Source organism: Aotus nancymaae, unplaced genomic scaffold (genome assembly GCF_030222135.1).
Source record: "Aotus nancymaae isolate 86718 unplaced genomic scaffold, 86718_ANA_hifiasm-v0.15.2.pri h1tg000019l, whole genome shotgun sequence".
Lineage (NCBI taxonomy): Eukaryota > Metazoa > Chordata > Mammalia > Primates > Aotidae > Aotus > Aotus nancymaae.
Window position 1 is genome coordinate 46,694,435 of NW_026988431.1, and position 17,964 is coordinate 46,712,398.

Genomic DNA, 17,964 nt, shown 5'->3' on the forward strand with positions numbered 1-17,964 from the left:
TTAGTAATTGTTGGGTGTGTGAGATCAAAGGGAAAATACTTTTGGGCCTTCTAGGAAATATTTTTAGCCCTGATATGAGACTTGTGAGAACACTTCTTTTTCCCTCCTTGCTTTTGGACATTTATGTGACATAAAAGGACACTGGGAATTGCTGTAATCCAATTGTCTGGGGTCCATTAGGGCAGACACTGTCAATACAGGAGGTGGATAGAGCATAAATAGAGACTGTGTCCTGGATGGTTATCATCAGCTTGCACAATGAACTCTGAAAATCTCTACTCTTCTTAACTTCTTAAGTGAGATAATGATTTATTATTGTTTAAGCTACATTAAATACACAACTAGAGATAAAAATTTCAGAGCATAAACCATATATGTGGAAATAAGAGGGAAGAAAACAACCATTTGAAATGTAAAAAACTTTCTCTTAGTGAATTGCTGATTCAGAGGTATTTAATTGGAATGTATCTAGTAAATAACATTGGTAAAAATATTCCATATCAAAACCTATGAGATGAGGCCAAAGGTTACACAGAAGAAACAAGAAATGATAAAAATAACATGAAATGTTCAAGAAGTTTGAAAACAAACACAAGGTAAGCCTGAAGACAGCAGAATACAATCAATGATGGCAAATTGGATAAAGAAAATAAATTGATAAAATAACTAATTGTTTAAAAATGTTAAATACTTGTTAGCATAATAAAACATTGTGCAAAATCATATCATAATTATCTTTTTCTTCTGTCTCTGATTCTAGAAATCATTGTAAGCATAATTCTTATTTTTTGTGTTCTATCCTTAGATTACATCTTAAATATTTATTAAAATGTACACAGGTGATCACTATATGTGAGGTTGTGATAACTAATTTTAGTGTCGGTTTGACTGGGTTAAGAGATGTCTGGATAGCTGGTAAAATATTGTTTCCGAGTGTGTCTGTGACGATGTTTCCAGAAGAGATGAGCATTTGAATCAGCAAACTGAATAAAGAAGATCCACCCTCACCAATGTGAGGGTGGATTTCTCTGCTGAAGAAATGTCATATAATCTTTATCTCTTATAAAATTCACGGTATTTTAAAATCTTGGAAGTAAGAAGTAGTTATCTAAATATGTTGTCCCCAGATGAAATATGTTTTTTGTTTTATTCATCTGTTTTTTGTCAAATAATTTTTGCGTAACATTGCTTATTTTCCTCTTATCTTTGTTTCATTTTATTATGGCCTGCTATTTGACACTAAATAATGTGGTATATTTCTCTGATTCCACTTCCTCTTTATCTGAAAATTATTAGAGTGGTGTTTTTCAACTATAGGTACACATTTAAATCACTTTCAAAACAGAGATGCTTGAATTCCAACCTAGCACAATTAAATTTCAATTCCTAATGATGGGCCTCAGATTACTCTATCATGCCATTGAGCTAGGAGGGTAGATGTGGTTGGTTTTTATCAGCTGTTTATCTGTTTAAGTAAGGGTGGAAGAGATCTGCTTGAGGACAAATGGGCACCCTGATTGAACTATGGCTAGAACTGTTTACTTCTGGACTTTTAAGTTAAAGTGAGCCAATACATTCCCTTTGTTGTTTAAGCTTTAAGTTAGATTTTCTCTGCCTGGCAACTGAAAGCATCATAATTCATATGAGTGGAAATCACTTGAGGTTGCACTGAATTGTCCAGTACTATAGCCATTAGCCACATGTTGCCATTTAAATTAAAATTAATTAGAATAACCAAAGTTAAAAATTCGGTTTCTCAATTGCACTAGCCAGATGCTGGTACTCAATAGCCAATAAAGCTAGTGGCTATCTTATTGGGCAGCATAGATGTAGAATGCATCTATCATCTCAGAAATGTCTATTGGTGAGAGCTCTTCAGTAATTTGTCCATAGTTATGCAGCTGTTAAATTTCAGAACTATCATTTAATCCCAGGTTTTAGATGCCTAGAGAAGCGTTCTTTCTATCATGCTTGATTAAACCTCTGTAATAAGTGCATTGACAGTAGGTATTATCTAACAAAATGGTGCCACTTCTCTTGGGTTTGCATTTTGGCTCTGTAAATATAACATAAATGAATGGTCTATAAGTCACAGCTAGTCATGGCCCAGCTTGCCTCCCTTATCCTATGTAAATGCTTATCCATGTTGGTTTTAACCTGAACTTCTATGACTATTATCAATATTTGTATTTCTGTTTTTTCCCCACATTTATATCAGTGGTTAAATCTTTTCAACACTTTCATTGTTATTGCCTTAATTTTTCTCAAGATTCTCCAGGAGTTTGTTTTCCCTTGTGAATCTGCTAAATGTCTGTCTTTGCCTTTTTATTTTCAAATACTTGCACGTCAGGAAGCTTTCCCCAAGGTATCTGGGCTCTCTTCTTGACAGAAACTATGACATGAACAGAAAAATAGTACAAACTCCTCCATCCATGTCTGAAAATGAATTTGACAAAGCTTATTAATACCAGTAACCTTCTGGCCATTTCAAAATCTAAGCACTCTGTTCATTGGCAGTAAAGCTTATATCTTCTTGATTTGCTTTTTAATAAATAACCTATTGAACATTTGAAGTGCTTGCTGGTTATCAAATTTAGAATTAATTGCACTGCATTACTCCAGGCAGATTAATAAAGCTGCCTATTTCAGCAGAATTCTATCTTAATGGATATTTTGTGGCACTATTGGAAATAATACTGAACATAAATGAAATAAAGATTTAGTTTCAAGCATGACTAAGTTCAGAGTCATGTTAAATAATAGATATGTGATTTTAATCTTTGAATTTTTAAAAGTTTATATTTTTAATATTTATGGTATATTCTAGCTGCTTTGAAATAATATAAAGTGAAGACACATATGTCCAAAATGCTTTCCTAAATCATTTTATTATACAAATTACATAAATACTCTATCAATTTTTGCTCTATGTAATATTTAAATTTTGGTAGAAGATATATTTTGTATTACAGCAAAGGCAGTGAATTAGGCATTGGCATTCAGGAACAGGAAGTAACATTAATCCTGGGTTTTACTATGCTCTGCTATTTTGATATCATTGCTAAGTTGCTTCATTGGAAACGGTGCTTCTATAACGGAGAGCTCAATTAAGGTTAATTAGTGGAAAGAACTTGACATCCATGATTAATAACCCAACTACTACGCAAATGCACTGATGTTTTTGAACCATGTATCTAACACCAGGTGTGATCTTGATGGAGTAATTGAAGTAATAAAGTGCTTTTTTTCTATATGCTTATACAGCAGAAATAACCCGAGTGAGGCTTAGTTATATTCAAGATGATTTTGCCACTTATTTTTAAATGATAATGTTTATCTCATAAGATTATCACAGTGAAATCATTACAAGGATGTATTCAGAGTCATTATAAGATATGCAGTCCCTCTATTTCTCACATTTTTATTTTGCTTCATTTATATACAGACATATATGAAAAGTTCCTTTATTTCTGACATTTTTATGTTGCTTCATTCACAGAATCCTTTATTATTGCAACAAACCCTACTGTCCTTCCAAATTAAAGAGAGGTGAAAAACAATGGGAGCTATACATAGAGCAGAACACATCTGAATATGTAGTTCCTTGGTCACACAACCATGGAAGTGAAATATGACACATTCTCAGCAGTTGAAATTACCCTGCGCCTTTATTCCTGTTTTAAACATTTTGCTTCCTCCCCATCCCCAGAGGAGTTAAGCAGAGAAAGAAATGTAAGGTATCCAAGTTGGAAAGAAGGAAGTCAAGTTGTCCTTGTTTGCAGATGACATAATCTTATGTACAGAAAACCCTAAAGATGCTACCAAAATACCATTGCAACTAATAATTGAATTTCATGAAGTTGCAGGATACAAAACCAAATAGAAATTTAAGTTCTCTGTAGATTTTGGATGGTAGCCTTTGTCAGATGGGTAGATTGCAAAATTTTTTTCCCATTCTGTTGGTTGCTGATTCACTCTGTTGATAGTTTCTTTTGCTTTCAGAAGCTTTTACGTTTAATTAGATCTCATTTGTCTATTTTGGCTTTTTTGCCATTACTTTTGGTGTTTTAGTCATAAAGTCTTTGCCCATGCCTATGTCCTGAATGGTATTGTCTAGGTTTTCTTCTAGAGTTTTTTTTTTTAATTGCCAAATATCTTTCTTTTTTTTGTTGTTGCATTTTAGGTTTTGGGGTACATGTGAAGAACATGCAAGATTGTTGCATAGGTACACACATGGCAGTGTGATTTGCTGCCTTCCTCCCCATCACCTATATCTGGCATTTCTCCCCATGCTCTCTCTCCTCAACTCCCCACCCCCTGCTATCCCTCCCCTTTTTCCCCCCGACAGACCTCAGTGTGTGATGCTCCCCTCCCTGTGTCCATGTGTTCTCATTGTTCAACACCCACCTATGAGTGAGAAACTGCGGTGTTTGATTTTCTGTTCTTGTGTCAGTTTGCTGAGAATGATGGTTTCCAGGTTCATCCATGTCCCTACAAAGGACACGGACTAATCGTTTTTTATGGCTGCATAGTATTCCATGGTGTATATGTGCCACATTTTCCCTGTCCAGTCTATCATCGATGGGCATTTGGGTTGGTTCCAAGTCTTTGCTATTATAAACAGTGCTGCAATGAACATTCGTGTGTATGTGTCTTTATAGTAGAACGATATATAATCCTTTGGATATATATATCCAGTAAGGTATTGCTGGGTCAAATGGAATTTCTATTTCTAGGTCCTTGAGGAATTACCACACTGTCTTCCACAATAGTTGAACTAATTTATACTCCCACCAACAGTGTGAAAGTGTTCCTATTTCTCCACATCCTCTCCAACATCTGTTGTCTCCAGATTTTTTAATGATTACCATTCTAACTGGTGTGAGATGGTATCTCAATGTAGTTTTGATTTGCATTTCTCTAATGACCAGTGATGATGAGCATTTTTTCTTATGTTTCTTGGCCTCATATATGGCTTTTGTAAAGCGTCTCTTCATATCCTTCACCCACTTTTGAATGGGCTTGTTTGTATTTTTCTTGAACTTCCGACCTCAGGTAATCCGCCTGCCTCAGCCTTCCACAGTGCTGGGATTATAGGCGTGAGCCACCGTGCCCGGCCTGTATTTTTCTTGTAAATTCGTTTTAATTCTTTGTAGATTCTGGATATTAGCCCTTTGTCAGATGAGTAGATTGCAAAATTTTTTTCCCATTCTGTTGGCCGCCAATTCACTCTATTGACTGTTTCTTTTGCTGTGCAGAAGCTGTGGAGTTTGATTAGGTCCCATTTGTCTATTTTGGCTTTTGTTGCCAATGCTTTTGGTGTTTTGGTCATGAAGTCCTTGCCTATGCCTATGTCCTGAACGGTTTTGGCTAGATTTTCTTCTAGGGTTTTTATGGTGTTAGGTCTTATGTTTAAGTCTTTAATCCATCTGGACTTAATTTTAGTGTAAGGTGTCAGGAAGGGGTCCAGTTTCTGCTTTCTGCACATGGCTAGCCAGTTTTCCCAACACCATTTATTAAACAGGGAATCCTTTCCCCATTGCTTGTTTTTGTCAGGTTTGTCAAAGATCAGATGGTTGTAGATGTGTGGTGTTGCCTCCAAGGCCGCCTTCTAGAGTTTTTATGGTGTTAGGCCTCATGTTTAAATCTTTAATCCATCCAGAGCTAATTTTTGTGTAAGGTGTGAGGAAGGGATACAATTTCAGCTTTCTGCATATGGCTAGCCAGTTTTCCCAACACCATTTATCAAATAGGGAATCCTTTTCCCATTGCTTGTTTTCTTCAGGTTTGTCAAAGATCAGATGATTGTAGTTGTGTGTTTCTGAGGCCTCTGTGAAAAAACAACCCCATCAAAAAGTGGGTGAAGGATATGAACAGACACTTTTTAAATGAAGACATTTATGCAGCCAACAAACATATGAAAAAAGCTCATCATCACTGGTCATTAGAGAAATGCAAATCAAAACCACATTGAGATACCACCTCACACCAGTTAGAATGGCGATCATTAAAAAATCTGGAGACCACAGATGCTGGAGAGGATATGGAGAAATAGGAACACTTTTACACTGTTGGTGGGAGTGTAAATTAGTTCCACCATTGTGGAAGACAGTGTGGTGATTCCTCAAGGATCTAGAAATGGAAATACCATTTGGCCCAGTGATCCCATTACTGGGCATATATCTAAAGGATTATAAATCATTCTGTTATAAAGACACATGCACATGTATGTTTATTGCAGCACTGTTCACAATAACAAAGACTTGGAACCAACCCAACTGCCCATCAATGATGACTGGATAGAGAAAATGTGGCACATATACACCATGGAATACCATGCAGGCATAAAAAAGGATGAATTCATGTCCTTTGTAGGGACATGGATGAAACTGGAAACCATCATTCTCAGCAAATGGACGTAAGAATAGAAAACCAAACACCAGCTGTTCTCACTCATAAGTGGGTGTTGAGCAATGAGAACACACACAGAGAGGGGAACATCATACACCGGGCCTGGGGGTTGAGGCGCTGGGGAGGAATAGCAGGCAGTGGGGGGATTGGGGAAGGATAGCATTAGGAGAAATACCTAATGTAGATGACAGGGTGATGGATGCAGCAAACCACCATCATGGCACATGTGTACCTATGAAATAAACCTGCACAGTCTACACATGTACCCCAGAACTTAAAAGTATAATAAAAAATAATTTAAAAACAAAAATCAGCAATATTTCTATATGTGAATAGAGAACTTTCTGAAAAAGGAAATCAAGAAAAAATACCTTTTACAATAGCTACAAAAAAATACCTAGAAATTAACCAAGAAAGGAAAAAAGTCTTTACACTGAAAACTATAAAACATTGATAAAAGAAATGGAAAAGACTACAAAAATGGAAAGATATCTTATATGCATAGAATAATTTATATTGTTACAATATTTACATCACACAAAGCAGTCTACAATTTTAACGCAATCCCTATCAAAATACCAATTACGTTCTTCACAAAATAGAAAATACAGTACTAAAATTCATATGGAACCACAAAAGACCCCAAATAGCCAAAACAATCTCAAGAAAAAACAAAAATAAAAAATGAAGTTGGAGGTAGTACACTACCTGATGTCAGAATTTACTAAAAAGCTATAGTAACATAAACAGCATAGTATTGGCATAAAAACACACATGGACCAATGGAGGAGACTAGAGAACCCAGAGATAAATCCGCCTATGCACAGCCAATTTATTTTTGACAAAAGTGCCAAGAACACAACTGGGGAAAGGACAATCTCTTCAATAAATGGTGCTAAGAAAATTGAATATCCACAAACAGAAGAATGAAATTGGACACCCAATCTTTCATTAACTCAAAGTGAATTAAAGATTTAAATGTAAGACAAAACTATGAAAATGCTAGAAGAAAACATAAAAAAATGCTTCATGACATTGAGCTGGGCAAATATTTTTTATAAGAACTCAATAGTACAGGCAAGAAAAACAAAAATAGAAAAATTGAATTACATCAAACTATGGTGTTTCTGCACGGCAAATGAAATAGTCAACAGAGTGAAGAGAAGCTCTACAGAATGGGAGAAAATATTTGCAAACTAAACATATGACAAGAGGTTAATACTTAAAATTTATAAGGAACTCGAATAAGTCAAACTCAAAAAATAAAAAACCCCAAACCATAAAACAAGTAATCTAATTGAAAATGGGCAAAAGACCTTAATAGACATTTCTCACAAGAAGACACCAAAATGATGAATAGCTATATGAAAAAAATGTGCAACATCACTAATAATTGGGGAAATGCAAATCGAAACTATATTGAGATACCACCTCACTCCAGTTAGAATGGCTATTATCAAAAAGGCAAAAGATAAGTGTTGGTTAGGATGTGGAATAAAGAGAATGCTTGTACACTGTGGAAATGTAAATTAGTACAGCCACTATGAAAAACAGTATGGAGTTTCCTCAAAAAAAAAAATAGAATTACCACATGATCCAGCAATCCCACTACTGAATATATATCCAGAGTAAATGAAATTAGTATGTCAAAGAGATTTCTGTACTCCCATGTTTATGGCAGCGCTATTCACAATAGCCAAGATATGGAATCATCCTAAATTCCATCAACTGATGAATGGATAAAGAAAATGGGGTATATATACCCACAATGGAATACCATTCAGACATATAAAAGAATGAAATCCCATCATTCACAGCAACATGGATAAGCCTGGAGGACGTTATGTTAAGTGAAATAAGCCAGACACTAAAAGAAAAATAACACATTCTCATTAATGTGTAGAATCTTAAAAAAGTTGATCTCATAGACGTAGTAAATAGAACAGTAGTTACCAGAGACTGGGGTTGGGAGGGGGAAGAAGGAGAGAGAGAATGTTCAACAGGTATAATGTTACAAAATAGAGAGGAAAGATAAGTTCTGGTGTTCTATTGCACAGTAGAGTGACTATAGGCAACAATAAGGTGTTACATAGCTTGAAATAGCTAGGAGACAGGATTTTGTATGTTCCCACTACAAAGAAATGATGTTACATTACATGACACTACACTGTACTACACTACAGAAATGATACTACACCACAAAGAAATGATAAATGTTTGAGCTAACTACCTTGATTACATCATGTATACATATGTCAGAACATCACATTGTAATCCATAAATATGTACAATTAATATGTTTCAAAGCAAAATTAAAAGTTCATATTTAAAAAATAAAGATACAGATTTCCCATAGATAAACTATGGGAAAATCTCTGTAAAATCTAGTAGGCAATCACTTTTTCTTGTTTACTGCTGTGTGCTTGTAACTTAGAACTGTGCCTGGCACATTGTAGGCACACAATAATAGCTATTGAATGAATGAATGACACCAAAGGTATGGACCATGCTATCTTCTAGGTCTAATTGTAATGGTTTCTTTAGCAGTTCTACTGTGTGCTATGATTGTGTTAATCATACTCAATGGACAGGGAAATAGCTTCTCTTTTTAAACATTTTATTCTTTATTGTAAAAGAATAAAGCCTATACTATGGATTTTTTAAAGGAATAAATTCTTAACATGCATGTGAAAGAGTTATAAATTTAAAATCATAATTCCACTATTAGTTATTATTAGGTTCCATTTTGCTTCATCATTCTACATTCCTAGCACTTGAAAACATTGGTGAAAGATGTTTTACTGAAAGATGTTTACAGTAAAAAAAGATGTTTTACTGAAAAAAGATTATAACTAGAGATGTCAGTGTAGAGAAAACAGATGCTTAGTGGAATAAAAATGCAAATACTGTGGTGATAAATGTATTCTGTTACGATCAAATGAAAGTATTTATTCACTAAGTAAATCTGTGGAAAAGTTTCCAATGCCAACATTGAAATGTATGTATCTCAGCCAGACTGATGTCAAAATGTACCAGAAATATTCTAAAGACTATTTTTTACTAAAATTTTACTTTTCCTCAATAAGCATTCTCCATTAACAAAAACTAAGAAACAAACTAAATAAATAAAGCCAGACTTCTTAATAGTGCTTATAAAGGGTATAAAGGGTCTCCTAAAAGTTAAACATTCTGTTTGTAACCCCATGCTATTCTAATCTAGACTCTACACTTGAATTGTGGACTTAAGCTCTGCTATTTCAGTGAAGCCTTTCCTCAGTTCCTCATGTTAGAGGCTGTTGCCATTCTGAAAATGACTATAGCACTTGCTGACACAGCCCACTGTTTCTTAGAGGGACAAATCCATTTATCATAAATAACTAGTGTGCATTTCATGTGTCGCTTGAAGAACTGGCCTCTTTATCTTGTCGCCCAGTTTTATTTCTTTAGCTAGACTGTATGCTTCAAAGGCAGACATTGCTCGTATGTTTATGTTGTTCTTCTGAAGTCATGACAGGGCTTTACATTGCAGCTATCTAATAAGTATACATTCATTTCGTTTGAAAACGCAAAAGCACAGAATGTTAAAGCTAAAGGGGATACTACAGTTATCACTGTGTTTCAACATTTTGAATTTAATGCTTTTGGGAAGGCGCCACCGCCATCATGAGGGAGATCGTGCACCTGCAGGCCGGGCAGTCCGGCAACCAAATCGGTGCCAAGTTCTGGGAGGTAATCAGCAATGAGCACGGCATCGACCCCACGGGCACCTACCACGGGGACAGCGACCTGCGGCTGGAGCGCATCAACGTGTACTACAACGAGGCCACCGGCGCAAGTACGTGCCCCGCGCAGTCCTCGTGGATCTGGAGCCCGGCACCATGGACTCCGTGCGCTCTGGGCCCTTCAGGCAGATCTTCCTGCTGGACAACTTCGTTTTCGGTCAGAGTGGTGCTGGGAACAACTGGGCCAAGGGGCACTACACAGAAGGCGCGGAGCTGGTGGACTCAGTGCTGAACGTTGTGAGGAAGGAGGCTGAGAGCTGTGACTGCCTGCAGGGTTTCCAGCTGACCCACTCCTTGGGTGGGGGGACTGGGTCTGGGATGGGGACCCTCCTCATCAGCAAGATCCGGGAGGAGTACCCAGACAGGATCATGAACACGTTCAGTGTGGTGCCCTCCCCCAAGGTGTCAGACACGGTGGTGGAGCCCTACAGTGCCACCCTCTCAGTCCACCAGCTCATAGAGAACGCAGACGAGACCTACTGCATCGATAACGAAGCTCTCTACGACATTGCTTCAGAACCCTCAAGCTGACGACGCCCACCTACGGGGACCTGAACCACCTGGTGTCTGCCACCATGAGTGGGGTCACCACCTGCCTGCGCTTCCCAGGCCAGCTCAATGCTGACCTGCGCAAGCTGGCCATGAACATGGTCCCGTTCCCCTGCCTGCACTTCTTAATGCCTGGCTTTGCCCCGCTGACCAGCCGGGGCAGCCAGCAGTACTGGGCCCTGACAGTGCCCGAGCTCACCCAGCAGATGTTTGATGCCAAGAACATGATGGCGGCCTGTGACCCCCGCCACGGCCGCTACCGGACGGTGGCCGCCGTGTTCAGGGACCGCATGTCCATGAAGGAGGTGGACGAGCAAATGCTTAATGTCCAAAATAAGAACAGCAGCTGCTTTGTCGAGTGGATCCCGAACAATGTGAAAACGGCTGTCTGTGACATCCCACCCCGGGGGCTAAAAATATCCGCCACCTTCATCGGCAACAGCACGGCCATCCAGGAGCTGTTCAAGCGCATCTCTGAGCAGTTCACGGCCATGTTCCGGCGCAAGGCCTTCCTGCACTGGTACACGGGCGAGGGCATGGACGAGATGGAATTCACTGAGGCCGAGAGCAACATGAACGACCTGGTGTCCGAGTACCAGCAGTACCAGGACGCTACGGCCGAGGAGGAGGCTGAGGAGGAGGTGGACTAGAGCTTCCAGTCACCGGGAAAGCAGGGAAGCGGTGTGAACTCTATTCACTCCCAGCCTGCCCTCTGGCCTGTCCCGCTGTGTGTGCACCTGCTGTTTCCCCTTCTATACTCCATGCTGTACAGACACCACCATTAAAGCTTTTTCATAGTGGGAAAAAAAAAAAAGTCCACCAAAGTCCCCACTACTTTTGTCTGACCCTGGCCACTGCCACATTTAGTTGGTCTCTGAGGTATTTTTAGATGTCATTCTGGATAGACACCCATAAGGGCCTGTGATCTAGAGGCTTTAAGTGAGTTGCCTGAAATGACACTGAGCTACCTTAATGACATTGCCAGGCCTAACCTGAAGGCCATATTTTTATTTATTTTTCAGAGCTCTTTTCATCTCAATATATTGCCTTCTCAAGTGACTTTTAACCTAATTATTGTTTTGTATACCAGCCTGCTTCCTGCACCCAAATTCAGTTGTAATAAAAATCAAAGTCTACTTGTTCAAGACTAGAGCTACTACAGGGCTATTTGAGAATGCATAGTCAACACTGTAAATCAGAACATAAATACACTTTGTAATAGATACTATAGATATAGTTTGGTATGTTAACTTTGCAAAAACTTTTGTGGTGATACAGAACAATGAATCTGAACTTGTGAAATGTTTAGGTAACAGTAATAAGCCAACAACAAAACATTGTATCAGACTCTTAAAAATCGTAACAAAATGAATATCTTTTAACTCTACTCTGTGTAAAACATTCCTAGATCATGCTATAAAATAGTATCAAAGCCCCTATAACTGACAAGAAAAGGCTCCCATTCCTTTACTTTGTCCCTTTATCTTTTCTAGATGCTTAAAAATAAAAATAACTTATGTTTGCAGGATAGAGACACTATAATCAAAAGCATTTAACAAGAATGAGAGAAAGAGAAGGACACACGGACACACACACACACACACACACACACACACGGAGATTACAGGCTAATTGATTAAAAAATTAGAAAAGTTTTATGTGAACATTGGTGTCTATCCTACATCTAATACAAATCTTGCCAAGAATCTATTTTATAGTTTAAGCAATGCTATTGTTTGCACAGTATGTTTTTATACTCATACAATTATTTCCCAAAGACATCATTATTCTTTATATAATTTCTTAATCAGCACAATGTAATATTAGTTTGAAGAGATTAACTGAAAAATCAAATTTTTTTTTGTCCATGGCAAATAAGAGCATTTCTTAGATTTATTATTTAAAAATAATTTAGTTGACACACATAAAACGACCCAAAATGTGACTTCTAGCCCTTTATTGAGGGAAAAGATGCAATCTTTATCTGTTCACTACCACATTATTATGCAGACAAAGAAAAGATAAATGAGGTCTCATGTCAATGACACAGTTAATGTGTTAATAAAAAATAAAACTATGGGAATAAATGTTCTTAAATGGAAAAAAGTGTATATAAACTGAAAAAAGTTTTGAAGAAAAAACATGTTTGTAGGGTCAGGAGAATAGAAGTGAAACTGTTTTAGAGCTCTTTATTTTCAGCAGAAAATCAGTCAATGGGAGGAAAAGTTGCTTGTACCACAATCTTGAACTCTTAACACCTTGAGGAAGTCAAAAGGAAACCAGACAAACCACAAAGTAAAATATACATAGCAAGGGAAGAGAGGAGCTAAAGCAGGCGGGTGAAATTGCTCCGCACAAAACCTTAGAAACAACAAGCATTATGAAAATGGGCCACTTATTTTTTTGCTATGCAAGAATCTTAGAGGCAGTCTTTGCTCTTGAATAGAGAACTTGTATTTTCCCATATTTATACAAAATAGCAGCCCCCTTACTTTGTACCCATAATCCTGCTTTACCTGTTTAATAGCTGTTATTACCACCTGATATGTATTTGTTTGTATATTGTCTAAATTTCTCCACTGGAATATAATGTCTCTAAGGTCATGGTTTGCTGTTACAACCCTTGTGCCTAGAACAATGTCTGACACATGGAGGTGCTCAAAAAGTATTTGTTGAAAGAATGTGCATTTAGGTACTACATTTAGATACTCTTCACGTTTTGGTTCCACTTTTAATGATAATCTTACTGTATAATGATTGATTTGTCACTGAATGATAGATACAATATATATTCTGGTTTTAATAAGTCCCCCAAATTTCATATGTTGGAAACTTAATTCCCAACGTGGCAATATTAAAAAGTGGGCCTTTACATACACACCATGGAATGCTATACAGCCATAAAAAATGAGTTCATCTCCTTTGTAGGGACGTGGATGAAGCTGGAAACCATAATCCTCAGCAAACTAAAACAGGAACAGAAAACCAAACATTGCATGCTCTCAATGGTAAGTGGGAGTTGAACAATGAGAACACATGGACACAGGGAGGGGAACAACACACACTGGGGCCTGTCGGTGGGGTGCGGTGAAGGGCAAGGGAAGGGAGAGCATTAGGACAAATACCTAATGCATGTGGGGCTTAAAATCTAGATGACGGGTTGACAGGTGCAGCAAACCACCATGGCACGTGTATACCTATAAACAAACCTGTACATTCAGCACATGTATCCCAGAACCTGTAAAATAAATTACATATATATGTGTAATATATATGTAATATATAACCTGTATTCAGGTATATGTATATACCTATATATATACATATGTGTGTATATATACACTCACACACACACTTTAGATTCAACTAAAAGTTTTTAGGTACCTACAGTATTTAAGACACTGAAATGGACATGTTAACATATTGTGATGATTAAATATGATTGTATATGTCAAAAAAAGTGGGGCCTTTAAGAGGAGATTGAATCATAAAGGTTCTGCCTTCATGAATGAATTAATCCATTCATAAAGTAATGGATCAATGGGTTATCATGAGAGTGGAACTGGTGGCTTTATAAGAAGAGGAAGAAAAAGCAGCAAGCATGTAGCACACTCAGCCCCCTTGTCATATGATGCCCTGTGTTATCTTGGGACTCTGTAGAGTTGCCACCAGCCAGAAGGCTCTCATCAGATGTGGCCCCTCAACCTTACACTTCTCAGCCTCCATAACTGTAAAAAATAAATTCCTTTTAAAGTAAATTACCCAGTTTAAGACACTCTATGATAAACAATAGAAAATGGACTAATATCATCTAATATATAATTAAATATGGTATTTAGTTTTGAAAGGCAGAAATACATACCCACACACTTGATAAAAAAAAAAACAACAAACTATTCTGAGCTTTGGGCTCACCTACGTCCCTCCTAGAGACCTGGAAATAAACTGATGATTATAACTGTGAAGCCCTCAACTGCTGTGAAAGGATAATTGGGCATTTGGTATATTTAGTTTAATTGTATGTAAAGTGAATTGAAATCTTTGAACTACAAGAGAAAATTTATCGTTTTTTAAAATAGCAGGAGGATCAGAATCATAAGTGTTGGATATATGAGACAATTCAGCAAACAAAATCACTAGCACTGAGTGATGAGGATTCTTAAATGCGTAGGCGTGTGTGTATTTGTGAGTTGGGTGCACAGACACACACAAACTGAGGAATGTGATTTCCTGAAACTCTCTTAAGAGGAGATATCTTTTGCAGATATCTTTAACACATTTCAAACAAATCTCAGTTGCAATGATGTAGAATCCTAAATCTGGAAGGGACTTAGATTATCATCTGATCCAGTACTTTTCTCTTTTTTCCCTTATTATTTTTTCCCCTGGACATTTTAGCTTAGGGAAAAAAAAAAATCTAACAGAACAAAATACAAACACACAGAAGTGGATTGTGAGCCCCAGACATTTATTCAATCAACATCTCCTATTCTCTGCCGCTTCCAAAGGTATATAACCTCATATACCTTCAGTGCCATCATCTCATCATCATTTTGAGTTTGATCTTTGCTTGACTACCTCAACCTTACACTTACAATGTGTTTCCCTATTCAGACACATCAAATCATTTAGAAATTCTGCCTCAAGTTGAACAGACTTTTCTGTGATTTTCCAGTTTGATAATTATATCATTCTGGAAGCAGCCAAAGCCAGACCCTAGCAGACCATTTCTAAAGACTTTCTTCCAAAGTGAGATTGACTAATTAGTCAACATTTAAAAATTTTCATTGTACAATTGGTTATGAATCCACCTTTTTCTGCTATTACCAGTCACAATCCCCTGTCATGTTCAGATGAATGAGTGATAAATGTTTTCAAGTTGAAACCAAGATATGTTACAATTATCATTCTCTTATTACAACTTTTGTAATCTTAGCAACAAAAACAAAAACAGAAGATGTCTGTGAGTTCCCTGCTGCCTCCTACCAAGTACATTTGCTTTATAGAATGATTAAAAAATTGTTCAGAACATCTACTGTAGAATTTTGCTCAGGATTGATGTGAACCACACTGCCCTATTTTTCATGAAATGTTTGTGTATGCTATAAATATTGCTTAATAACAGCAAAGCTTGAAATTAATTCCTATGTCTTTCTTTCTCTGAATAATTCAAAACTCTAATATATTATTTCACCTGTTAGTGTTTTCCCTCAAGGTTATATTTTATATTCACAAAATACAAGCTATTAGTTATGACAAATTTCCTTATAGTCTAGAGTTATAAAAGTTCTCTAAATTATCTTAAATGCTTAAGAAAACTGTAAGAGGAGTTTTCAGAACAAAATCAGAAGCTGTGAGCAGTGTCAGCAATATTAGGACAGTATCAGCAACAATCTCAGATAATGATTACTTTTGATGGGAGTTTATTTCTTTCAATCTCAACAGATAACATTGTTTTTTAAACACTCTTTTAATAATACTCCCCACAGTATTCACATGTGATACAAGTTTGGCCAGAGGAACTCAATAGTCAAAGGAAATTACATCATTTCAGCAATATACAGGTTGATAAAAATGTCAATGGCTGCTTCATTGCTTTGATATACAGTAACTCTCACTTTGATTTTGTGACCATATAATCCCAGGGTTTCTCCCTCTGCTGCTGTTTGTCAGGGTTCATTTGTCATATCCTGAATTTTGAGGTCATTGTCTTTGACAACCATTTATAGAATAACATTAATACAATTTTTTTCTTGTTTAGTATAATTAAACTTTCACTTGTGCATTTTATTTTCTAAAACCAAACAGATTGCAGTGAGTTCTTAAGCTTTGATTGTATTGTTGTCAAGGAAGAGAGTTTTAAATTAGAAAGGAATATCTGATGCTACCAAATGGCAAAGAGAAAGGGAGTACTTTATTAAATAATACCTCCTTAAACGTATGTATATTGGATTATATATTTCAAATACATTAAGGAAAGAATATGAGAATTTCAGAGTGCTTATTAAAATGTAGACTTGGGGTTCTTCTGAAACCTAACTCTGAGGACGAGGCTTGATTTATTTATTTTTTTCTCGGCTCACTGCAATGTTCACCTCCCAGGTTCAAGCGATTCTCCTGCCTCAGCCTCCCGAGTAGCTGGGACTACAGGCAGGTGCCACCACGCCCAGCCGGGCATGTAGAAATAATATTCTTTTTCAGTTATTCTTGAAAAAGAATAATTACAGACTGATAAAATTGGCTACAACATAGAATTTCTTTTTCTCCTCACAGAGACCAATTGATTCACAGCAAAATGAGAACAGCCTGGAAGCAGCCGAGTGATGAGTTATACCCATAGCCATTTTTCTGTGGAAAAGGCCAAAAGGACAAATGACATGACGGTTGAAAGTATAAAGCAGCCTCCTAATAAGCAGTTGTGATATTACCATTTATTGGGACAACTTCATCACAGTCTGTCTGTCTGTCAGAGGTAACTGATTGAACATTTCTTTACTCCATAATTAATTATTAGATGCTGTGGAAAGAAAAGATTATGTTAGGCTTTGAGTGCTAGAAAATAAGAAAGCCTATAGTCCCTTTTCTCAAAGAGTCACAGACTGAAAGGGTGAAATGAAGCATTGATTTTATTTGGACACTTGAGATAGCAGAAAGTTAACCTTTTTTCTGAGTTATCTCACTCTTTTTCAGGGCCAGAATCTGGAATTCTTTCATTTCCAGGGAAATTCTGAAATACCAAGCCCTGAGTTTTGTGTGACTTTCAAGCTTTGAATATCTTATGTGTGCTTATCAGAGTCAAGAGATGGTTTTCATGGTATTTAGAAGTCCTTAGCCCAAATTTTTCTCTTTTTTCTTCTGCCTAAGATGAAGAATAGCCTTATTTGGTATTTCAAAAGTTTGACATTGCTCATTACACGTTTTCTTCTGTTGTGTGGCCAATTATAACCTTGCCTCAAGCCCAAGAATTGTAGGTTTCAGTTGTATTGAGAGCAGTTGCAGGGAAAATTGCATAATGTAGCAAAGCAGACAAGAGGGGGTGAGTGGCCAGAGCCCCAGCTTTATCTCTGTTCTGTCACTTGCTGATTGGGTGATTTGGGGAATAACATTTCAATTTTCTGAGACCCAGTGTCTTCATTTGTAAAATGAGCAATTTGGACCAGGTCATTTCAAAGGTACCTTTAGGCATAAACATTGGAACATTATTCTGAGAAGCTAAAAATTA

The 17,964-nt window shown here is 37.0% G+C and overlaps 1 long non-coding RNA gene and 1 pseudogene across 2 annotated transcripts in view; both read left to right on the forward strand.

The window, feature by feature from the left end:
* Window positions 1–17,964, forward strand: part of LOC105706603 (uncharacterized) — a 105,475-nt gene that overhangs the window by 59,924 nt on the left and 27,587 nt on the right. For both annotated transcript variants that reach the window (XR_001104862.3, XR_010343475.1), the window contains exons 4-5: window positions 13,671–13,750; window positions 17,016–17,214. This is a non-coding gene — a long non-coding RNA (uncharacterized LOC105706603). The remainder of the gene's footprint in view (window positions 1–13,670; window positions 13,751–17,015; window positions 17,215–17,964) is intronic.
* On the forward strand, window positions 10,075–11,392 carry LOC105706598 (tubulin beta-4B chain-like; annotated as a pseudogene).